Source organism: Coenobita brevimanus, chromosome 31 (genome assembly GCF_032717465.1).
Source record: "Coenobita brevimanus isolate Jiangsu-jjx chromosome 31, ASM3271746v2, whole genome shotgun sequence".
NCBI classification, from domain to species: Eukaryota; Metazoa; Arthropoda; class Malacostraca; order Decapoda; family Coenobitidae; genus Coenobita; species Coenobita brevimanus.
The window spans coordinates 12,929,547-12,954,237 of record NC_136984.1 but is presented as its reverse complement, the minus strand read 5'-3'; the positions used below and the strand labels follow the sequence as shown (position 1 = coordinate 12,954,237).

Genomic DNA, 24,691 nt, shown 5'->3' with positions numbered 1-24,691 from the left:
AAAGAAGGACAGGAGGAAGTAGTTCGAACATGGAGGGTAGAAAGGTTATAAGAGGATGGAAAAAGGTAGAGTATAAGAGAGAAGTGGAGGAGCAATTGGGAAAATATGATATGGAGCAGATAGGGGACGTGGAACGTGTGTGCAAGATATTCATAGAAGAAATCTGTGCAACATGTAAGGTGGTGTGTGGGGTGAAGAAAAGACGAAACGGGGTGCAAGGAACACCATGGCGGAATGAAGAGGTGAGACAGGCTGTGGCAAAAAAGAAAAAAAAACATACAGGGATGTGGAGGAAGTTGAGAGATAGAAGAAAGAGTTGTATGTAGAGAGGAAGAGTGAGGTGAAAAGATTAGTAAGAGAGAGTAAGAAGAGAGCGGATGAGGATTTTGGAAGGAATCTGAGTGTAAAGTGGAGGGAATGTAAGAAAATATTCTGGAAATTGGTAAAGAGAGTTAGAAAGGGTGTTAAAGAAGTTAGTTGGGGAGTGAAAGATAAAATTGGTAGATTATTGGTGAAAAAGGGAGAAAAAGTGAGCAGATGGAGAGAACACTTTTAGGAATTGTTGAGCATAGAGAATGAAAGTAATGCGAGTATTAGTGGCTGGGGAATGGCTGAGAAAAGGAGGGATGTGAGATGAGAGGAAGGAATCAGATAAGTTGTGGAAGCAATGAAAAAGTCAAGATGGGGAAAGCCCCAGGAATTGATGGAGTGTGTGGTGAAATTCCGAAGCATCAAGGAGAGATAGTGGTACAATGGATGTGGAAGATGTGCAGATTGGCATGGGAGGAAGGTACCCTATATAAAGTCCCAAGGGATTCGAATTCAGGAATAATTATTCCCCCGTACAAAGGAAAAGGGGACAAAGAAGTGTGTAGTAATCATAGGGGCATTTGCCTTCTCTGTGTAACAGCAAAAGTATATGGTAGGATACTAATTGACAGAATTATGGAAACAACAGAGGAATTAGTTGGGGAAGAACAAGGAGGTTTCAGGAAGAGATGTTGTGTAGATCAGATATTCATTCTTAGGTCTTTAGTAGAAAAGTTTCTACAGAGGAGAAGAAGTTGTATGTGGCCTTCATGGATTTGGAGAGAGTATATGACAGGGTGGATAGACAAGGATTGTGAAAAGTATTAAGAATATATGGAGTAAATGGGAAGTTGCTGAATGCCGTGAAAAGTATTTATTAGGGTGTTACAGCTGCATTGCTTGTGGACAGTGAACTGAGTGATTTTTCTATTTGAAGGTTGGATTGGAACAGGGACGTGTCATGTCTCCAAGGTTGTTCAATCTGTACGTGGATGGGGTTATTAAAGAGATACAAGGCAGGGAAGTGAAAGTTGGAGCGGCCCTAATGAGAAAGGGCAGTGTGTGGAAACTCCCTGTACTGTTGTTTGCAGATGATACTGTGTTGTTAAGTGAAGACGAATGGGAGCTGCAAGGGTTGGTGAATGAGTCTGGGACAGTGTGTAATAAACGGAATCTAAAAATGAATGTAGAGAAGAGCAAAGTTATGGTCTTCGAAAGCAATGAAGTCTGTGAATGTACAGTGAGGTTGGATGATGAAGAAATGGAAAATGTGATTGCGTTTATGTAGTTGGGTAGTGTGATGAGTAAGGATGGAAGTTTAGAGGGTGAAGTGCTTGAAAGGGTACAACAAGGAGAAAAGGTTGCTGGTTCATTGACAGCAGTGATAAGAAACCAGGATGTGAGCAACGAAGTGAAAAAGTTACTGCATGACAGTATTGTGATATCAACTCGAACGTATGGAAGTGAAGTTAGGACCTTGCTGGAGGGACACAAGCCAAGAGTGAGAGCAGTGGAAATGAGTTATTTGAGTACCATGTGGAGTCATATGAAGAGACAGACTGACAAATAAGGAAGTGAAGGAATATAATGGTGTGGATGTGGATGTGATAGGAAGCGTTAGGAGAAGCACACTGAGTGGTTTGGCTGTGTGGGGAGGATGGGGAGAGAGAGACTGACGAGGAGAGTGTAGTGATTGAGATGGAGGGAGGGATAGGAAAGGGGAGGCCAAGGATGAGATAGAGGGATGGAGTTGAGAGGTATATGTGAAAGGGTGTGTGTGAGCTGGGTGTAGGGCAGGGAAATGGCGGGGGACAGGGCGACATGGAGGCGATTTGTTTGTGGGGACCCCTTAGGAGATTACGGCGTCTGGCAATACATACAGTATGTATATATATATATATATATATATATATATATATATATATATATATATATATATATATATATATATATATATATATATATATATATATATATCAGTTTTGAGAGCAGTAGACGTGGTTTTGATGAATAATCTCAGTACATAGAAGGCCTGGACCAATACTATCTATTGCATGAGATCATTAATGCAGTCAATAAAAATCTACTATGTCCCAGCCTCAACCCTGCAACTCGACACGAAAAAGCCTTTTTAAATCCAGTGCTCAAAATGTAATTGGTGAACAGTGACAATACGGGAAAATGCAACTTTATCTAACAGTCCGACCATCTCTAAGCAGCGATTCGGTTAGAAATGAATATGAATCTGGTTTAATTAGAAAACTAAGAGTAATGCTTATATATGTGCCGTAGTGTTAATGCCTTCCTATCTGCTGACGATGTAATGCAACGTGGGGACAGTCTTTTCGGCCTGGAGGGGTTGGAGGGGTTGGGTACACCCTTACGAATAATAAACTATTTCGTTACAGTGGCGCATTTTTTTTGTTTTATTCCAGCTATCCTTTTTTTTTTTTTTTTTTTTTTTTTTTTAACGAATGACCTCTAGCAGCGAAGGGTTTCCCTCTGCCCTCCAGCTCGAAATGTCTATTTCATGCAAAATACAACTGTCTGGAGAAGCTAAGAGTAAGTAAATAATACGTCACATGATGGAGAAAAAAAAAACTTTAGCTAATAAGGGCTGTTTAAACTGAATAAAATTCCCGGTAACAGCAAGAATATACCATTAAATTATTGTGGAGAAAGAGCTGAGGTTGTCCCGAGTGATAGCATTGGCATTATCTTAGATATTAAAGGTCTTCATTATTAATTTTGTAAAGCCACAGGTGCCTTGTTTTTGCCTATTGATGGAAGTATAGTTACATTTAAAACACTGAATGATGTGGAAATGACTGTGTGATTTAATCTCACTTTGTATGCGCTTGATAATTCTCCCACTATTATGATTTCTCACTCCTTGCTTCTAGACCCAACCTAAACCCAGCTTTACCTGGGAATAGAGATTAACGTGATGGTGATGATGATGATATGAAATGACAACTACATTGTCTTTACCGTACTTATTACATTGGCGTACCTATAAGGTTTTCGTCTCAGGTTAAGCTATTTCCAGTCAAAACACCTTGAAGAAATTATGCAATATATCATGCAAAAGGTGCACATACACAATACGCTGTGATATAGAAAAACTCTTTAATACAATAACGCCTTTTTCATTCTGCTCACGCACTTACCGGACTAGTGGGAGATACTAGTTGTAAAAGAGGTTAAGAAAAGTACCCCCTGAGATGAAAGAAATTGTCTGTAGAGAGAGAAAAATAAAAGAACAGGTTATGGGACTGAATGAGTGAGAAATCTCGTTGATCAAGGGGCTTTGTGGGATTTTTGGGCAGGAAGATGTTTGAATTTCAGACGTATATATAATCTTCAGCAACCTATTCATCAAGATGGACGTTTCCAAACTTATGTAAATGAGAAACGGTGCCAAGGCACAGCAAATCCGTCCTCGACAGCCATTTTAATGCTGACATATAAACAGAACGGGATATCGGGTTAAAGATTCCACATATCAATTTTGGGGTAAATCGGGTGAAAATTGGCGACACTGACCCACCACCACTAACTGGGGGGGAAGGGGATGACCCCTCAGATATAATGAGGCATATTATAGGATGCAGATTTGAAAGATGCACCGTTAGGTTTTGGTTTCATGTCGATATGACGAATTTGAAAGGAGTTATGGCGAAAAACAAAACAAAACGATTTTTATTTACATTTTTTGGTCCTACACCAGCCTTGGCGCAGTTCGGCCCAAAATTAAATCAGGTAATTTTAATCAAAATCGCACTAGTAGTTTCCGCGTTAAGTTTTTAAAAGACAGACAGTCAGACAGACAAATCGAGTGAAAACAGTCCCGTCCCTGAGTCCCTCCGGGGCGGGGACAGGTAAAAAGGTTGATGTTGACAGTTGCAAATAAAGAAAAAAATAAAGGAAAGGGAGAAAAAACTAAAATCGAAAAGGATCTCTACATCATCATTATAACTTTTTTTTTTTTTTTTAAATACAAACTACCCATAGGCCATTTCATTTAGCTTAGAGGAAACGTGTTGAATTTGGGGGATCCGATATACCTTTCATTCGCACGTTCGCTGCATGGGAGGCTTCCCAAGCCTGACGTGATGTTATGAAGAGAACAAAAATTAAACTGTAAAAGACGTCACTGAGTTACCGGGTTGGGTGACTGGAGAAAGCTTACCTCAAGTTGGTTGGATGGATGTGTGGAGGGGAGTGAGTGTGACGAGCACTTAATATAGGCACTGAAGACGGTATGGAGGGTAGGGGGGGGGTTAGAGAGAGCTGGGAGATAGTGGTAGGGAGGGGGAGTCATGGAGAGGAAAGTGGAGGAAAGGAAAGGAAGGTAGGTGGGGAAGAGATTGGAGGAGGTGATTGGGAGGGGGAGACAGAGAGAGGGAAGAGGAGAGGAAGTTAGGAAGGGGGAAGGAGACAGGTATGGGGAGGGAAGGATGGGTGGTCGAGAGATTGGGGATAGTGGTAGGGAGGGGGAGACAAGGAGAGGGAAGTGGGGAGAAGAGGGAGGTAGGGAGGAGGAGACAGGGAGACGGGAGGGAGCAGAAGAGGGAGGTAGGGAGGGGTGTGGATGCAAGGAAGAATGGAGAGGGTGGGAGACGGGGGGAGAGGGTTGGAGAGCGGAGAAGATGGAGGCAAAGAGGGATGTGGAATTGGGGGAGAAAAGGGTGTAGAGGTGAGGGTGTGCAGAGACTAAGAGAGGAAGGTGGGGAGGGAAGACGGAGATGAGGAGGTGATGGGGAGGGGGTGGGGAGAGACTGGGAATGGGGCAGAGAATGAGGGAGGCAGAGTAGGGTGTCTGAGACGAAGAGGGGGAGGTGGGGTGGGGGTGTGAAGCTTAAAGAGATAGAACGACAACTGGTCATGAGACGGAGTGTGAGGGATAGGAAGGTAGGGAGGGGGATTAGGAGGGGGAAGAGCTTGGATGTGGTACAGAGGAGGAGGAGATGGAGCTGGTATGAAGATGGGGGATGGAGGAAGAAATCTGAGAAGGATAGAGGGAGACCAGGTATGGGGGGGAAGACGGAGGGGAAGGTAGAGATGATGATGATGATGATGATGATGATGTGTGCGTGTGTGTGTGTGTGTGTGTATGTGTGTGTGTGTGTGTGTGTGTGTGTGTGTGTGTGTGTGTGTGTGTGTGTTTGTGTGTGTGTATTAACAAAGGAACTAGATTTTTTTTACTCCGATTTTAACCAACCTTGATGGAAGGGTTGAGGGTTATCTAAGTAGTAAATCAGTTGTTTTTAGAGCAATAGATCAAAGGTCAAGTCAGCTTAAACAGTAGTTACCTAATTTAGGTCCAACTTTGTGTAGCACTTTGAAATAAAGCAACAAAGGATTCGGTTATTGAGAACAAGTCAAACGTCAAGGTCACAGTGTAAGGTCAACTCAGACTATTTTGATCTGATTTAAACCAAACTTGGTGGAAGGGTTATGGATCAGGCAAGAACTAAGGGCTTCAGCTGAGAACATTGAGTCAAAGGTCAAGATCACAGGATAAGGTCAAAGTGTGATCCTTGAGTGTGTGTGTGTGTGAACAAAACAACTAAAACTATTTTGATCTGATTTTGATCAAACTTGGAGGATGGGTTGAGGATCAGCCCCTTTCCTTCTACATAAATCTCTCCCTTATTTACATAGACCAGTTTCCTCGTCGCTGAAGGAATCTCCCTAACGCCTGTTCCAAGCTATTTAATTTTTTTTTTTTTTTATCCGAGGAAGAAGGAACCAAAGGCCATGAGCCCGCAGTAACAGTTCCCTCCAAGAGAAAAACAAAATATAATAGAGAGCCAAATTCAAGATCCGATCATTTTGAGATGCCTGGACACACTGCGTTTGAAAGACTGGAGATCATAGGCAGCAAGAAATACAGACAGAGGGAGACAGTTCCAGAGATGACCTGTTGCATAAATGAAAGACTGGGAGTAACGGTTAACTCTTGCATTAGAGAGTTGGACAGAAAAGGGATGAGAGTTTGCTGCCAGATGGGTGCTACGCGCCCGTCGTAGAGGTGGAGGAATGCAAGCAGACAGTTCAGAGGAGCAGTGACCATTAAAGTAGCGATAGAAAAGAGATAAAGATGCAACAGAGCGGTGAAGAGACTGAGGTTGAAGGGAGTCAGTAAGAGGAGGAGAGTTAATGAGATGAAAAGCCTTTGACTCCACTCTGTTGAGAAGAGCTGTATGTGGGGAGCCTCCCCACACATGAGAGTTGTACTCCACACAGGGGCGGATAAAACCCCTGTATAGAGTCAACAATTGTGCAGGGGTAAAGAAAGAGCGGAGTCGGCTTAGCACACCCAATCTCTTGGAAGCAGATTTTACAAGAGATGTAATATGATTTTTCCAAGATAAGTCCCGAGTAAATGAAACCCCAAGCATGTTCAAGGATGATGCAGGATTAAGCTGAATATTATTAAACATTAGTGGGTATACCTGTGGAAGATTTTGTCGGGTTGATAGGTGTAAGAACTGAGTCTTAGATGCATTAAAGACAACCATATTATTTTTACCCCAGTCAGAGATACGAGCCAAGTCAGACATTAGATGTGCCATAGCCTCATCCCTTGTTTGTTGAAGTAACTGTTGAGATGGGCGTTGCGGGAACCGAATGGAAAGGTGAAGGGTGGAGTCATCAGCGTATGAGTGGATAGGGTTAGATGTACAGCTTAGAAGATCATTGATGAATAAAAGGAAGAGAGTTAGTGATAGGACAGACCCTGAGGAACACCACTGTTGATAGATCTAGGAGAAGAACGATGGCCGTCTACAACAGCGGCTATAGAACGACCAGAAAGGAAACTAGCGATGAAGGCACAGATAGAAGGATAGAAACCGTAGGAGGGCAGTTTGGAAATTAAAGATTTATGCCAGACTCGATCGAAAGCCTTTGAGATGTCAAGTGCAATGGCAAAGCTTTCGCCAAAGTCCCGAAAGGAGGATGACCAGGAGTCTGAAAGGTAGGTGAGAAGATCGCCAGTGGAGCGTCCCTGACGGAACCCATACTGACGATCGGAAAGAAGGTTGTGATAGGAAAGATGCCTTAAAATTTTTCTATTAAGAATTGACTCGAAAACTTTTGAAATACAGGACGTTAAAGCAATTGGACGATAGTTGGAGGATTGGGAGTGGTCACCCTTCTTTGGGACTGGCTGAATGAGAGCAAACTTCCAGCAAGAAGGAAAGGTACAAGTTGACAGACAAAGGCGAAAGAGTTTGCCTAGGCAGGGTGTAAGCACAGAAGCACAGTTCTTGAGAACAACAGGAGGGACCCCATCAGGCCCATATGCCTTGTTAGTACTGAGGCCAGTGATGGCAGAAAATACATCAACTGAAGAAATTTTAATGTCAGCCATGAGGAAGTCAGAGGGGGGAAGTGATGGAGGAACAGAACCGGAATCGTCTAAGGTGGAATTGGAGGAGAAAGTCTGTGCGAAGAGATCTGCTTTATCAGTAGAAGAAATAGCTACAGAACCATCAGAGTAGAAAAGAGGAGGGAAGGATGATGAGGTAAAGTTGTTAGAAAGATTTTTGGCAAGGTGCTTATTATTCCTCACTCTCCTCTTCTGTGCCATTTAAATCATTCAAATATCATCACACTCAGCACAGATAACATATAATTGATGTTAACCAGCTGTATACAGAATTAAATCGCTAAGGAAGAGGTGCTACGGAGCTTCCTTAACCAACGAGAATACGGACCATGGTCTGTGATAGAATAATTATTTTTGTCGGTTAAGGAGACTCCGTAGCACCAACTCCTTAACGATTTATTTTTGGATATGGATGATTAATATCCTTTTGTTCGTAATTTTTTTAGAGTATGGCGATGTTTGAACGATTAATATAACAGAATAGTACCATATGAAGTAACAAGCAAACAAATCACTCATGAAGAGGTGTTGGGAAGCTTCCTTCCCCGACAAGAATACTGGCCAATGTGTTGAGGTAACTGGAGGTAACTGGCAGCTTCTGAAAAACTCCCATCGAACTGAAATGCTTAGAGCTCAAGGATCTCGGGGAGGCGGTGGCCGAGTCGATGGACAGGTGACCTACTGTTCCAGTGGTCGCAGGTCTGAACCCTGGCTGCGACAAAGAACAGTTTGACAGATTTAAATGTCGTAAGGAAAGACTTTACTGATCTACCAACGACCCGCCGACATGTAAAACACCCCCGCTAGTACCATTGCACCAGTTATGTATAAGAGTCCTACCATGTATTCAATATGGACAGTGGGTGTTAGTGCCCACGTGGTGACATGTGGAGGTGTATGGTACGTAGGAGGACTGCTGGGCCTCAGGAAACGGGTTGCTTAGCCTAGGCCCAGAGTCATGCATTTTGAAAAAAAAAAAAGTCACTCAGTTTAACAATATTGTCTGCCGTTAGGTGAAAAAAATAATTTTATAACCGTTTCGTCCATGATAGTCTTCTTAGAAACACTTTTGACATGGTGGGAGAAGAAACAATATTTAGAACGGGTGACGTTTAATTTAGGAAGACGGGGAGTAGATTTAGCACGCTTCCCATCAGAGATATACAGTGCACGTGATTCAGGGGTTGTTGCTGTTATTGTTATTGTCGATCAACCTCAGTTAGTCTGGTCAAGCAGACCCATTAACCACAGGCAAGCAATTGCCCCAACTGGGTTGTCCCATGCAGTGAACAGATGTTCCCTTGCAGCTGACAGCGCCTCACCAGTGCGATGCTTGGGAAGTTGTGTGGAAGTTTTGTTTCTGGTTGGACGCTGCATTTGTCTCTACACCGAGTTACAGGGGCACCAGACCAGGCTCAACATAACCTGTTAATTTGGGTATATGATTACCACCCAGCGCTGTAAATGACACAGGAAACCATAAGGCTTGTCACTAAGTTTCGAGTCACGTGAAGTGGAAAGTGGAGTAATAAAAAGTAATAAGAAGGAAGGCGAGAGGTAGGGAGAGATGAGAGGAGACACTTTAAATGAGAAGGGAGAAGGCAGAAATAGGCTACACCACATCATGTGAGTGGATGATGGTCACCATCACCTACCATCTGAGTCATTAGTTAATTGGTGGAGGCGACAGCACGGTAAAAACTGGACAGTAATTATACACATTAAAGTTAAATGGCAAAAATGGCGCATTTAACACATTGGTTTCCTGTGACTCACTCTCAGCTGAAAAGAGTTCCTAAGGCGACTAGAGCTGTCTTGACGATGTGAGGGTTGGAGTGTCACAGATAGAAATGACACCATATAAATGATGACAGTACCACATGACGGTAGATGACATAGTGCAAATAGGACACAGTACGATATGCCTACAATATGATACAGTAAAAAGAGACTGGATGAGGAATTTGAAAGGAATTTGAGTGTAAAGTGGAGGGACTGTAAGAAAATGTTCTGGAAAGAGGAGAAGAGAGTAAGACAGAGTGGCAGTGAAGTTAGTAGGGGAATGAAAGATAAAAATGGTAGATTAATAGTGGAGAAGGGAGAAAAAGTGAGCAGATGGAGAGAACACTTTAAGGAATTGTTGAACATATAGGATGGAAGTAATGCGAGTATAAGTGGCTGGGGAATGGCTGGGAGAAGGAGGGAGGTGAAAAGACAGGAAGAAATCAATAGGATAGAAGGTGTGGAAGCAATGAAGCAAGTCAAATTGGGTAAAGCCCCAGGAATTGATGGAGTGTGTGGTGAAATGCTGAAGCAGGGGGGAGATAGTTGTAGAATGGATGTGGAAGATGTGCAGATTGGCCTGGGAGGAAGGTAGAGTCGTGAAGAATTGGAAGTCTGGTATAATTATTCCCTTGTACAAAGGAAAAGGGGAAAAAGAAGTGTGTGGAAATCATGGGGGCATTTGTCTTCTTAGTGTAATAGGTAAACTGTATGGTAGGATACTTATTGACAGATTTAGGGAAATAACAGAGGAATTATTTGGAGAAGAACAAGGAGGCTTTAGGAAAAGAAGAGGTTGTGTAGATCAGATATTCATTCTTAGATCTTTAGTGGAAAAGTTTCTAGAGAAGGGAAAGAAGTTGTATGCGGCCTTCATGGATTTGGAGAAAGCATATGACAGGGTGGATAGACAGTTTGTGGAAAGTTTTAAGAATATATGGAGTAGATGGGGAGTTGCTGAATGCTGTGAAGAGTATATATGATGGTGCTAAGGCTGCAGTGAGTGTGGATGGTGAACTGAGTGAATTTTTCTCTTTGAAGGTTGGGTTGAAACAGGGATGTGTTATGTCTCCATGGATTTTCAATCTGCACATGGATGGGGTAATAAAAGAGGTACAAGGTAGGGCAGTAGATGTTGAAGTGGCCCTAGTGAGAGAGGGTAGTGTTTCGAAACTCCCTGTACTGTTGTTTGCAGATAATATTGTGTTGTTAAGTGAAGACGAAGCGGACCTCCAAAGCCTGGTGGATGAGTTTGGGAAAGTCTGTGAGAAACTGACTCTAAAGGTGAATGTAGGGAAGAGTAAAGTGATGGTCTTTGAGAGAGATTAAGTCAGTGAATGTACACTACAGTGAGGTTGGATGGTGAGGAAATGGAAATGTGAGTACGTTTAAGTATTTGGGTAGTGTGGTGAGTAAGGATGGAAGTTTGGAGGGTGAAGTACGTGAAAGGGTAAAACAAGAAAGAAAGGTTGCTGGTTCCATAAAAGCAGTGGTAAGAAACAGCGAAGTGAGCATGGAAGTGAAAAAGTTACTACATGACCGTATTGTGATACCAACTCTAATGAATGGAATTGAAGCTTGAACGTTGTTGGAAGGACACAAGTCAAGAGTGACAGCAGTGGAAATGAGTTATTTTAGAGGAGCCTGTGGAGTCACATGGAGAGACATGCTGACAAATGAGGATATAAACAAGCGTTGTGATGTGGATGTGGATGTGATAGGAAGCATTAGAAGGAACACTCTGAGGTGGTTTGGCCATGTGGAGAGGATGGAGGGTGAGACACTGACGAGGAGAGTGTATGTGAGTGTGGTGAAGGGGGGGAGAGGGAGGGGGGAGGCCGAGGATGAGATGGAGGGATGGAGTGGAGAGGTATATGAGAGAGGGGTGTGTGAGCTGGGAGCAGGGCAGTGAAACAGCTGGGGACAGGGCGACGTGGAGGCGATTTGTTTGTGGCCACCCCGTACGGGACTGGGGCGTCTGGCAATAGATAGATAGAAAAATAACTCACTGCCATATGACACAGTAAATGACACAGTACAATATAACAAAGTAATATGACAGTACGATATGACACAGTACAATATGACACATTTCTATATGACACATTACATTATGACACAGTTCTATATGACACGTTACAATATGACACAGTTCTATATGACACATTACATTATGACATTAATATGACTACACATGACACACTATAAATGCGGCAAATGACAAACTTTTTCGCATTTGAATATGGCACCGTAAGATAACACAGTAATATGACACAGTACATATGAGTAAAAGTATGACACAGTCCCGTATAACACAATACGCCACAGTAATATGACATAGTAATATGGCAATTGATATGACACAGTATACATGACAGAGTAATATGACACGGTACAATATGACAGTAATATGGCGAAGTACATATGACACAGTACAAATGACAATACAAAATGACAATAATATGACGCACTACATATGACACGGTACAAATATGACAGTAAAATATGACACAGTACAAAATCACAGAGTACAAAATGACAGTACAATATGACGGTACAATATAACACAGTACAATTTGCCACAGTACAGTATGACACAGTACAAATAATACCAATAAGACACAAAAGCTACATAGTAAATAAATGGGATAATAGTAGAGAAAATAATAAACCATTTTAACTCTCTCTCTCTCTCTCTCTCTCTCTCTCTCTCTCTCTCCTGATTTATGACAATAGATAAACACTAGAGTTTACTGCTAATCTCAAAGAAGTGCTGTGGACAGGATGGAGAGCAGTAGCATTGTCATTTTCTGCCAATGAACTATGTGAAATGATTAGAAAGGATAAATATCTGGGTCAAGATGAGGTGAAAGAACTATCGCAAAAACAGCACGGGCAAAAATCTGGGTAAAAAAAAAAAAAAAAAAAAAAAAAAGGTTTTACTTGAAACCAGCACAATAAAACTGGTAAAAATGTGAGTTTATTTGCCCGTGAGAAGCCTCCTATGTATTGCATGTAATGTTAAGTTTCCCCTCTTGAACCGCACGGCGTATATTATTGATGTTTTCCTCCCACCTCCAGGTGATTTTATCCAGGGCTGCGATACTCGAACATATTTACGAACGAGCCTCTGTCGTAACTGTAATTTTTTATTATTTTTGTTTGTCTATTGAAAGAAGAACTCAAGACATGAAAAGTTTCTACTGTATCCTTTCTCTGTCCTTTCATCAAAAAAAAAAAAAAAGTGATAATTTTTCCCTTGTGACCGGGATTTTATTTATTTATTTATTTATTTATTTTTGACGTAAGACAGGGCAATATTCTAATGTCGCTGACCATCCTGCAGAAACAGATACGACAAGGAACCCATAGTAAATACCTTTGAATATTCCATCCCAGATTAGGATAGCTTTTTAAGACTGGCTTTGTTAGACATTACTTTCTTTGTGCCATAGATACGAGAGCTTTATTGTAAGTTGAATAAAATCGTCTGCAAACAGCATGAATAAAATCAGTAAGACATCACTGAGTCACTTCGTTTGAAGGGCTAACAAACGAGTGCTTTGATCAGCACCACAAAATGTTGCTTTAGTCTTTTCCTTCGTCCGTATAGTTCATTCCTTATAACTATGCCCCTTGTAATCTAACTATAACATTTCAATATCTCTATTTTGAAAGCTGGTTTTAACAAAAGGCTGACATCAGAATATTTATACTAGTCAACAAGAAGTGCTATGGTAAGAATGTAGAGCTGCAGTATTGTCTTTCTCTGTCAATGTGCTATGTGAAATATGCTAAAAAATGAAAATCTGGGCCAAGTTAGAGTAAAAGCAGCAGAGGCGAAGGTTTTCCTCCCTTTTGCAGCCCATTTCCCGTGATTCAATGGGAAAATAAGAATACCCTTCTGTTTTTCATCCTTTTCATAGCACTTCTTCGTGACTAGCACCATACTCTTGTGAAATCTCGTTGCAGCTAACTATTCAAGATTGAGAGATGAAAATTTCACACCTAAAATGACCAGAATGTAGTCGATGGAATGGTCCTATAGGATGTTAAATTTCACCATGGATTATCTTCTCTCTTTTATACAGTATTCTCCAGTGTCAACACATGGATATTGTTACTGCTGTCACTCAATCTACTTGAGCTTTGTATTATATATATATATATATATATATATATATATATATATATATATATATATATATATATATATATATATATATATGATATGAGTCCATATTATATTTACAAATCATACTAGATAGATAGATAAATAGACAGATAGACAGCTCTATGCGAGCCTGGGAATGGGAAATGATCTTGCAAGTTACACTGAGGAAAAGCTGACGACAGATTACGAAGTAGCCAGTCAGGAGATGATGCAGTTAGTTTGTCAGCAATACACCAGGTGAACAAAGCCTAGTGACCATACATACACATACACACATACTCACACACAGGCTTCTAGAACTTTCCAACCACAGGGAACACACGTGACACGACTCCTGTTTCACCAGAATTTAGGAAAGAGAGCTCAGAAGAAGAGAGGCCATAGAATCGGCAGGTAGTGGGGGGAAAGGCTTAGCAACTTGGAAGAGAGAGAGAGAGAGAGCGAGACAGGGAGGTATCTAACTGGACTCCACTTAATTTCGCTCGTGTGTGAGAGACTTTGTTAATATTTCCAAGACAAATAAAAATAGTCCCATACTATTTCTTTACCTCTCCTGTCATTGCATGACAAATGGGAACCAAGATTATCTACTTACAAAGGTACTCACGAATAACAACCGCTCGTCCACAAGTCTAATATATAACTTCTCTACAAGTAACTACAAAGTCTTTTTATGACATTTGGTAGCAGCGAACGTATACGAACCTCGTCTACAAATCAACAGTGAATTCCTACAAAAAATCAAGATTGAAAACAAAAAAATACCTCTCACAACCAACGAACTACAACCATCTAAATCAACTACAAGTAACAACTCTACGAGTCGTCTGTATAATCTTCTACACGCACCTACAAGTAGCGGCAGTCTTCATCCTACAACGAGTAAATCACAAGAAAAAAGGACCACGAATACCTCGAGGAAGAAAAACAAAACAAACAAACGGAAAGTGTGACACGACTCACAATTCACAACTACCAAACCTCACCCTCCTCTCTCTGCTACCGTCCCCCAACCTCCACCGCTGACGCAGGAGTGAAGAGGTCAAGACGACGAAGCAAGTACCAAGTCCATATTCACAACTCATCTTACTCATTCATCTTCACTCAAGTTACTCATCACTACTCATTTACTCACCACAGCTACCAGTGTGGGAAGCCGACGTCACCATGTGCTGAGATGACATCACAACGCGAGTCTGCCATGCCAAGGAACGTGTGACTGACACCAGGCACTTCTCACCCACTAATCATTACTCATTACTCACATAACTCCTATTCATACTCATTTATTTCCACAGTTGAGTTGGAAATTCGACTTTCTATGCTGAGGTTTGCCTGGGACAGCTGTTAACCACCACAAGCACCAGGCCATGGAATTTCCTGAGTAATATCGTCCATCAACACAGCACTAGAATTACCAGATCTTCAATCAAACCTGCATTTTTCTTCCGAGATCGACTTTTGTATCGACACACCTCTACGATCTGTATCAAGTGGGTAAAATTATACTTACTCATTTCTTCTCAGTGCTAAAATTAGCTATATTCAACTTTTTTTTTACTTATTTCCATATATACACTTATACACTCACTATCATTTATTTCAACTTATTTACTCATCAGTTTTGTTAGGACATAAATAAACAAAAGGCATATTTCATAACACCATAACTTAATGACAGGAATATTTTCGCCACCACCCACGTTAATACCAGATGACACACAATTAGCCACAACAACAGACTCACAATTAAGAGAGCACCAAGGCAACACACCAGATGACACACAATTTGCCACAACAACAGACTCACAATTAAGAGAGCCTCAAGGCAACCCACCCCTTGTACAAACCTCACCACAAACTAAAGACCAAGAAACAAATACAGCAGTTTCAGATGATGAGTGGGAAACCCTCTCTGACGTAGCAAGTGCGGACTTTGTCGCTGACTTGCACACGTATGCCAATATACTTAACAGGGTTCACCGGTCCGGTCGTACATATTTCACCATTCCCTCACACAACGATAAACACATCCAAGTTGAATTAACAGAACAAACAGTGAAAATGAATCAAGAAACAAATACCGCTGATCTAACAACCACACCTCAAGTGTTTGTGTATCACGAGGATAAAACTGCCCCAGAATTCTCTGGCACAGACAAAGATCGCATTGATGTCATTTCATTAGTCAGTCAGTGCGAACAAATGTTCATCAAGCGCCACATACTAGATGAACAAGAGAAAATTGCTATTTTTTCATCTTGCATAAGCCAGGAAAGATGTCCAGCAAGCAATTTACTGCGCTCAGACAAGCTCCATAAGGCTAGGACATATGATGAATTTAAAACTGAATTTTTGAAGAAATTTTCTGGAGGTATGAACTTCTTGCCAGGTATAATTCCAGAATTACATAAAATTGTAGATCTTGTAAGGGAGCACACTACAAACCATGTGCTCAGTGAAATAACTGCTGATGTCTCCACAATCAAAAGAACATTGTTAGTTACTTTGGAAAACTCAAATTGGATAACAGATGATGGAAAGATGTCCCCAGACCTCGTCGTGGACATCATTGGTTATGTAGCTGCCTTGTGTAAATTACCTGATAGGACCCTTAAGATCGCCAAGACGATCGCGTACACCCCAGGAATGTGCTTGCTAGACTTAATGAACGAGGTAGAGATGCAGTGCAGTAAAGCAGGTATGGTCGACACACATGCACATTCTAGTAGAATGAGGGTACCTGAGACAGTATCAGCTGTGAAAACATCTACACCAACCCCAAACGGAGAATAAATTCGATCGCCACCCGAAAGCAGGCAGACCAAACAACCAAACATGACGAGGCCTCAATCACTGACACCAGGCTACAGGCAGTTTCATAAGTTTTCGCGCAGCCCGAGCAGGTCTTGCACCATAAACAACACTACTTATGGGAAATCACATCGTAGGTCACAGTCAAGGGATAGGTCCATTCTATGTCATTATTGTGCAAAACCCGGACACACAAGGTATGAATGCTTTATCAAAGCAAAAGAGGACAAACAAAAGACACAGGGATTTGGTCCTTACTGTAGGCATCATAGATACCAAGGGCACTGGACCAATGATTGCAAAACAGTAGAAAAAATTGTGTCTATGTTCAAATCGGGGGAAGACCAAGTCATGACAAAAAACGAACAAACGTAAAGAAAAACAAGTCTAAAATTCACATAGGAAGCATGTTGGGAAATGAGTGTATCTTGATACCAGCTGTATGTGAGGATCAAAACGTTTCCTTATTTTTAGATACAGGCTCTCCAGTGAACTTAATAACACATGAAGAAATAAATAGAATTCTTAAAAATAAAAAGAAAGTAACTTTTCTTGATGAAGCTGATTTAGATTTATACACGGTAGATGGACAACAAATTACAGTGAAAGGTATGATAAGATTAAATATCAATTTCACAGAGACTACAAGACCATTCTCTGCATTTTTCTATATCGTTGAAAACGTAGCAATTAAAGCTCATATGATACTGGGCTGAAGATCCATGAGAGCTGAGAACATAACCATACTCCCACAAATGAATGGAATAGACTTTGACAATGAATTCATAGAGGAAATACCTTCAGAGCCCTCACCGATTGGTAGAAGACAGCCAAAAAGAATTGGTAATATTAAAGGCTTAAACAAACATACACAAAAAGATGAGTGTATAGATCCACTCCCACCACCAACCCCATCCTCCAGAATTTGTGACCCAGATAACAGTACTGATTTATCAATTTTTCCAGCCCATCTCACTAATGATTTAGTTATACCACCTAATTCCTATGTGAAAGTTACCATAAAGAGCAAACTACGGAATAGTACTGTTCTTGTCTTAGAAGAATTATGTAAAGTAAAGGGATTGTCAGTAGAAAACGCATTATGTCATACGAACAACGAAGGGCAAACTCAGATATTCATAATTAATCACATGAATGGGGAAGTTCAGTTGAAAAAGGGAACTTGCATAGTTAATAATGAAAAATGTCCCTCCCCTGTGAAGGAAATAGTTATAGCTGGAGTGACAAGTGAGATAAAATCTACGGATAGAGAAAGAATAAAAGAGAATTTAATACACTCAGGTGAATTTGATGAAGAAAATGATTTGTTAACCCTGCTGGAAACACACAGGGACACCGTAGCATTGCCTGGAGAACAATTAGGGTGTATTAATTTGATTAATCACATGATTAATGTGCACCCAGAAACACCACCAATTTTCGTACCAGCTTACCACATACCACACTCCCAACGTACACTTGCAAAACAGTATGTCGATGAAATGTTAAAACTTGGAATTATTGAGCCTTCAGTCTCCCCGTGGAATGCCTCATTATTCTTCGTGCCCAAACGAAATGGAGAAATGCGTGCGGTAGTAGATTACCGTAAACTAAATAATCACACAATCCCAGACAGATTTCCCATGCCATTGCTAAGCGACGTTCTACAGAATATTGGTTCTGAGAATAATATATTCTCGACCATCGATCTCCTAAACGGCTATTATCAGATTCCGGTATCGAAGGAGTCACGTAAATACACTGCCTTTTCAACAAACAGAGGCCATTATCAATATACAAGAATGCCAATGGAACTGAGGACAGCCCCAGGCACATTCCAGCGTCTTATGAATTACGTATTGTCTGGAATTTTAGGACAAGGAATATTTGTTTATCTTGACGATAATATAATCGCAATAAAGAATATTAAAGATCATCTCAGGAAATTAGACTTACTCCTACAAAAGCTTGGTGATGCTGGTTTAAAAATTAAACTTTCTAAATGCAAATTTTGCTTTAAGGAGATAAATTTCTTAGGCCACAAATTAAGTTCTGATGGTATTCACACCACTGATGACAAAATACAGGCAGTGAGAGATTTTCCTGAACTCACTACGACTGACGAAGTTAGACAATTTTTAGGTCTGGCTGGGTACTATAGGTCATTCGTGCCACAGTTCTCTCATATAGCCTTTCCTCTATTCCAGCTACTCAAAAAAGATGCTGTATTCCAATGGGAAGAAGATCAAAAGAGGGCATTTAACAATCTACAAATTAAACAAACAAATGCACCTTGTTTAGCATATCCAGATTACACAAAATCATTTCTTATTTGTACAGACGCATCAGTTAAAGGATTAGGGGCTGTACTAATGCAGGAAGATAAAAGAGGAAAGAATCAACCAATTGCATTTGCCAGCAGACAAACAAAAGCTGCAGAGAAAAACTATTGCACTACAGACTTAGAGGCACTTGCAGTGGTTTTTGCATTACAAAAGTTTCGAGATTTGGTATATGGTTACGAAATCCACTTATTCACCGACCATAAACCACTGGTGGGTATGTTTAAAGAAAAACTCCTTTCTGGAAGGAGAGCAAGATGGAAATGTACAGTTGAAAACTACAATGTACAAATTCATTATATACAAGGTAAAATGAACATAGTAGCTGACGCATTATCTAGGAACCCGAACACAATTCAGGTCGCGGCGTTAGATCTCTAAGGAAATATCCCAAACCACGAGGATATCGCAAAGGCACAAAGATTTGACCCAATATGGTCTAAAGTTATATACAAGTTAGAAAGTGGAGATGACATACAATTACCCAAACTGCATGTCCCACTCGAACAATTCACAATGGTCAATAATACATTATACAAGATTAACTCTAAACAACCAAAACGCCATAGAAATACTAACCAGTTGGTAGTACCTAATGACATGATACCCCAAGTATTACGAATCAGCCCACATGCAGGACATCCTGGAAAGGATAAGACATTCAACCAAGCCCAGCTGTTATATTACTGGCCTTCATTACGAAAAGATATAAACAATCATATAGACAGATGCGAATCATGTGCAAAACACAAAGGATACCCAATCACACCTGCACCGATGGGTAATTAGGCTTTACCACATCAACCCTGGGACGTTGTCGCTGTTGATTTACTCAAGATGCCATTATCATACAATAATAACCTATACTTATTCGTAGCAATGGATCATTTTTCCCGTTATGTCATTTTAGCTCCAATTAAAGATAAGACAGCAGAGACAGTAGCAAAGGCAATAACAGATAATGTAATATGTCTCTTTACTACCCCAAAGTTACTAATAAGTGATAATGGAGGAGAATTTAATTCTGAGATCTTACGAGAAATATGTAAACAATACAGTATAAAAAAGGTTAACGTTTTAGCCTATCACCCAGCATCGAATGGGTTGGTAGAGAGACAAAATAAAAAAGTATTAGATGTGCTACGACACATTCTGAGTGAAAATTATGCAAGCTGGGATGATTGGATTCCCAGAGTAGAAGCCTCAATTAATGGATCTATAAATAAATCCATAGGTGACACACCATATTTCATTATATATGGAACAGATAAAAAATTGCCATATGAGCTCCTAGAAGGTGACAGTATGCCCATATACAATTACGATGATTACTCTAAACTCCGTTTACGTGAACTCCAGGACATTCACAAAAGAGTCAAAAAACAATTAACGATGTCCAAGGAAGAAATGACGGAGGCATTTAACAAGAAGGCAAGAGATTCACCTATCAGCTTAGGAGACATTGTTTACGGTATCATTCATACGAGAGACGATAAATTATCCCCAAAATTTGAGGGCCCATACAGAGTAATTAAGATAAAAGCAAACAAAGTTTTAATTAAGTCACTTTCAAGTGGCGAGGAGAAACAAGTTCATATTGACCATTTAAAACGAGTTTCAAGGGAATTATCACATAATTATTCAGCCTCGGATACAACCGACCAGGCGAACGTACCTCAAGAAACCAAGCAAGAACACAACAATGATTACAAAAAGAAATTAAGGTCATATACCAAACAATCGAACATAGGTGCAACTCTTCCAATCAAATCTACAGTACATCATTTACGAGAATGAAATATCGATTTAAACTCCTTCTATAAATGAAATAACAATCAACCGTAACGCACATCATCACTATCATCGACCACAGCATGACCATATTAGGATATTAATAGATTTTTTTCTCGGTAGGTTACGATGAAGGAACTTATTCTATGGATTCTCCTCTACATAGCAAGAGGATATGCACACTTAGACCCCCAACACATAGTACGACAAGGATGCCTCATAGCTCCAACGGCCACGACTACAATCGTTAAGGACGTCATGAGTACTGAAATAAGTCTAGATTACTTGTATGAATTACCTACTTATTTAGACAGACTTGCGACGCCGATGCGAACTCTGGACTTCATGATAGGATTATGTTTCACAAGCACATAACACAAAGGAAGTGAATGAAATGGTAAAGTTAGCGAAATGGAAACTAGAACAGGCAGTCAACTATGCTCATCATGATCCAAGATCTCCCGTCTTATGGAACGGAGGTACTGAGCGACAGGAACAACATCACACGTACTCGCCAAAAGCGCGGTTTCTTCGACCTGGGTGGCGCAGTTCTTGGGAGCATCTTTGGATTAGCTACAGAGGATGACCTTAAAGAAATGAACAACAAATTTAATAAGATAGCTCAGGTACTAACATACCAAGATAAATTCATCACAGGACAGAACTCAGCAATGAAGACAATTGTGACAAATCTGAAAAAAGCAGAAAACATAGCTCTCAAGAGTGTAAATAAAATAAATGAAATGGAAGGAAACATTACACTTTTCCAACACTTCTCCATCATCACAGAACATATTGACACGATTCTACTACAATTAGAGAACACTAGAGATCGTTTCAGGGCACTTATGAAAGGAATTTCGAATGCTGGTGATGGCAAGATTACAATTGACTTACTCCCAGTTCATGAGCTATGTCAGATAATTAGTCAAGGCATACATAAACATAAATTGAAGCCGTTGTTCCGCAGTAGAGAATTCATGCAATATTATCCATATTTAGAAGCAACACTAACACCAACATCAGTAGTAGTTCATGTACCATTCATAACTGAAGACCTGTTCACAGTATACCAAATACATCCCTTCCCCTATAAAAATAACAACACTTTGGTCATCATCAACATCAACACAGACACCGAACTCATCATGGTCTCCAAGAGACGGGACACTGTCACTTTCGCCAGTGAATCAGCAATTGAACGAAAGTGCCGCACATCCTTACATGCTGTTCATCTTTGTCCTGCGTACATTTTCACGTTTCAGCCTACTGATACAGTCCCTTGTGAAATGGCTATCAGAAATGACAATATTGATCATCATTGCAACTTCACTTTTGCTCCAGGTAAATTTATACACCATCAACGCATTGGACACTCACAGTTTTTTTTATTTCACTCATAACACATCAGTTTACATAGTCTGTCCAGATATACCACCATCTCATACTTCAGCCTCAGGATTATACATAGCACCAGACTACTGTGCGGTATTTACACCAGCCATGTCTACTTTATCCACCATCAATCACTACATCATTCTCAATCATACACACAAACATTTCCACCCACTGCCTGATATGGACTTAAACATGAGCACAAGCATTAAGTTGACTTCACCTAAGTTTGAAACTATGCAGCTGATCAATGAAACAATGAAGCCCTGGGAAGATTTGAGTTTGAGTATGTTCAACCCATATTATGTGTATAGCTCAGCACCTACTGTCTTTATAATCTTCTGCATTGTATTTGCAGTACTGCTGTTCGCAATGCACAGAATGCATGCAAGAATTGCTAATTTGGAGTCAGTATTTAGTGGGGGGAGAGTTAGCATCCAAGTTAACCCCCCTGAATGAAGTGTACATATTTTGTATATAGTATTAATTATATATATATATATATATATATATATATATATATATATATATATATATATATATATATATATATATATATATATATATATATATATATATATATATATATATATATATATATATATATATATATATGAGAAAAAAATATAAAGAAGAATGACCCATGTATGGCATACCAGTACCATTATCTTTAATTGAAATATCAATAACTCTTACCACAATCTTAATTTTATTTTTTTTTTCTTGTATGTATGCGTTTCATTACAATAACCCAAGTACATACTGTATTACAGTTAAATACTTTACTTTTAATGCATTGATTCAAATATGTATACAACTTGTTTAAAATGTAATATTACTGAATAATTACTATTTACAATAAATATTATATGTATACAATATTATAATCAATATTATGTACTAATAGATTAGCATGTGTCAATGATAATTGCTGTAGGAGGACCTTCAGCTGCGTGGACTGAGTAATGTTATGAGTCCATATTAAATTTACAAATCATTCTAGATAGATAGATAAATAGACAGATAGACAGCTCTATGCGAGCCTGGGAATGGGAAATGATCTTGCAAGTTACACTGAGGAAAAGCTGACGACAGATTACGAAGTAGCCAGTCAGGAGATGATTCAGTTAGTTTGTCAGCGATACACCAGGTGAACAAAGCCTAGTGACCATACACACACATACTCACACACAGGCTTCTAGAACTTTCCAACCACAGGGAACACATGTGACACGACTCCTGTTTCACCAGAATTTAGGAAAGAGAGCTCAGAAAAAGAGAGGCCATAAAATCGGCAGGTAGTGGGGAGAAAGGCTTAGCAACTTGGAAGAGAGAGAGAGAGAGAGAGAGAGAGCGAGACAGGGAGGTAGCTAGCTGGACTCTACTTACTTTCACTCGTGTGTGAGAGACTTTGTTAATTTTTCCAAGACAAATAAAAATAGTCCCATACTATTTCTTTACCTCTCCTGTCATTGCATGACAAATGGGAACCAAGATTATCTACTTACAAAGTTACTCATGTATAACAACCGCTTGTCCACAAGTCTAATATATAACTTCTCTACAAGTAACTACAAAGTCTTTTTATGACATATATATATATATATATATATATATATATATATATATATATATATATATATATATATGTATATATGTATGTATATATATATGTATATATATATATATACTGTATATATATATATATATATATATATATATATATATATATATATATATATATATATATATATATATATATATATATATATATATATACTGTACATATATATATATATATATATATATATATATATATATATATATATATATATATATAATGATAATACAGATGTCAGGACTGTAAAATATCTTAATACATAATAACCAGCAATATACATAATATAGTCTAGAGGTTGGGTCATTGTCAAACATTGAGGCCAAAGGAAGTGAAGTAAGCACCTCTCCAGAATGTCTCACACCAGTACAATAGCCCACAAACAGCGCTTCGTGACCATGCACACACATACAGCACACACACCCAGGCTTCTAGAACATTTCCACGACAGTATAGCCCATATGACCCGACCCCTGCTAAACGAGAATGTAGGAATCAGAGATCACAAAGGGGCTAGCCATAGGACTGGCAGGTAGTGGAGAGATCAAATAAGAAGAGGGATCCGACTAGACGTTGATAAATTAAGTCCCTGTGTAATATACACTACTCAACTTAGAGTTTCTTTGAAGATAATAAATCAAGATCAACTCCCTGTATTTATCTTTAACTCCTCCTGCTCTTCGATTACCAAAATAACTTTAACCAAAACTCAAGACTTACATATTACAAGACTAAAGAGTTACATATACATAAATGGAGGCTACGAAGTTTCTACTATAAATGGTGGCAGTAACGATCGACTCTACGCCTACGAACCATCATTTCTACAAAAGTAGACAAAACTGTAACTAAGATCAGCTCCAGTTATACAGCTAATTCTACATTATCAAGAAACTACAATTCTACGATCAAGTAACCACAAGCGAGTATACAATAAGAAGAACGAGTCAACGAGTTTACGAGTTTCCAAGCCTACGAGTGTACGAGCATACAGTAGCAACGACGAGTTACGAGTGAGGATCAACAAGCTCTACAATTAACTACAAATAACAAGTCTACAAGACAAC

General features: G+C 39.7%; 2 protein-coding genes across 2 annotated transcripts in view; one reads left to right on the top strand and one right to left on the bottom strand.

The window, feature by feature from the left end:
* Positions 1-4,544, bottom strand: part of LOC145395449 (uncharacterized) — a 56,948-nt gene extending 52,404 nt beyond the window's left edge. Inside the window, exon 1 of the mRNA XM_080269053.1 lies at positions 4,502-4,544. The gene's annotated coding sequence lies outside the window, so the exon portion shown is untranslated. The remainder of the gene's footprint in view (positions 1-4,501) is intronic.
* Positions 1-24,691, top strand: part of LOC145395417 (uncharacterized) — a 386,864-nt gene that overhangs the window by 129,410 nt on the left and 232,763 nt on the right. The window lies entirely within an intron of this gene.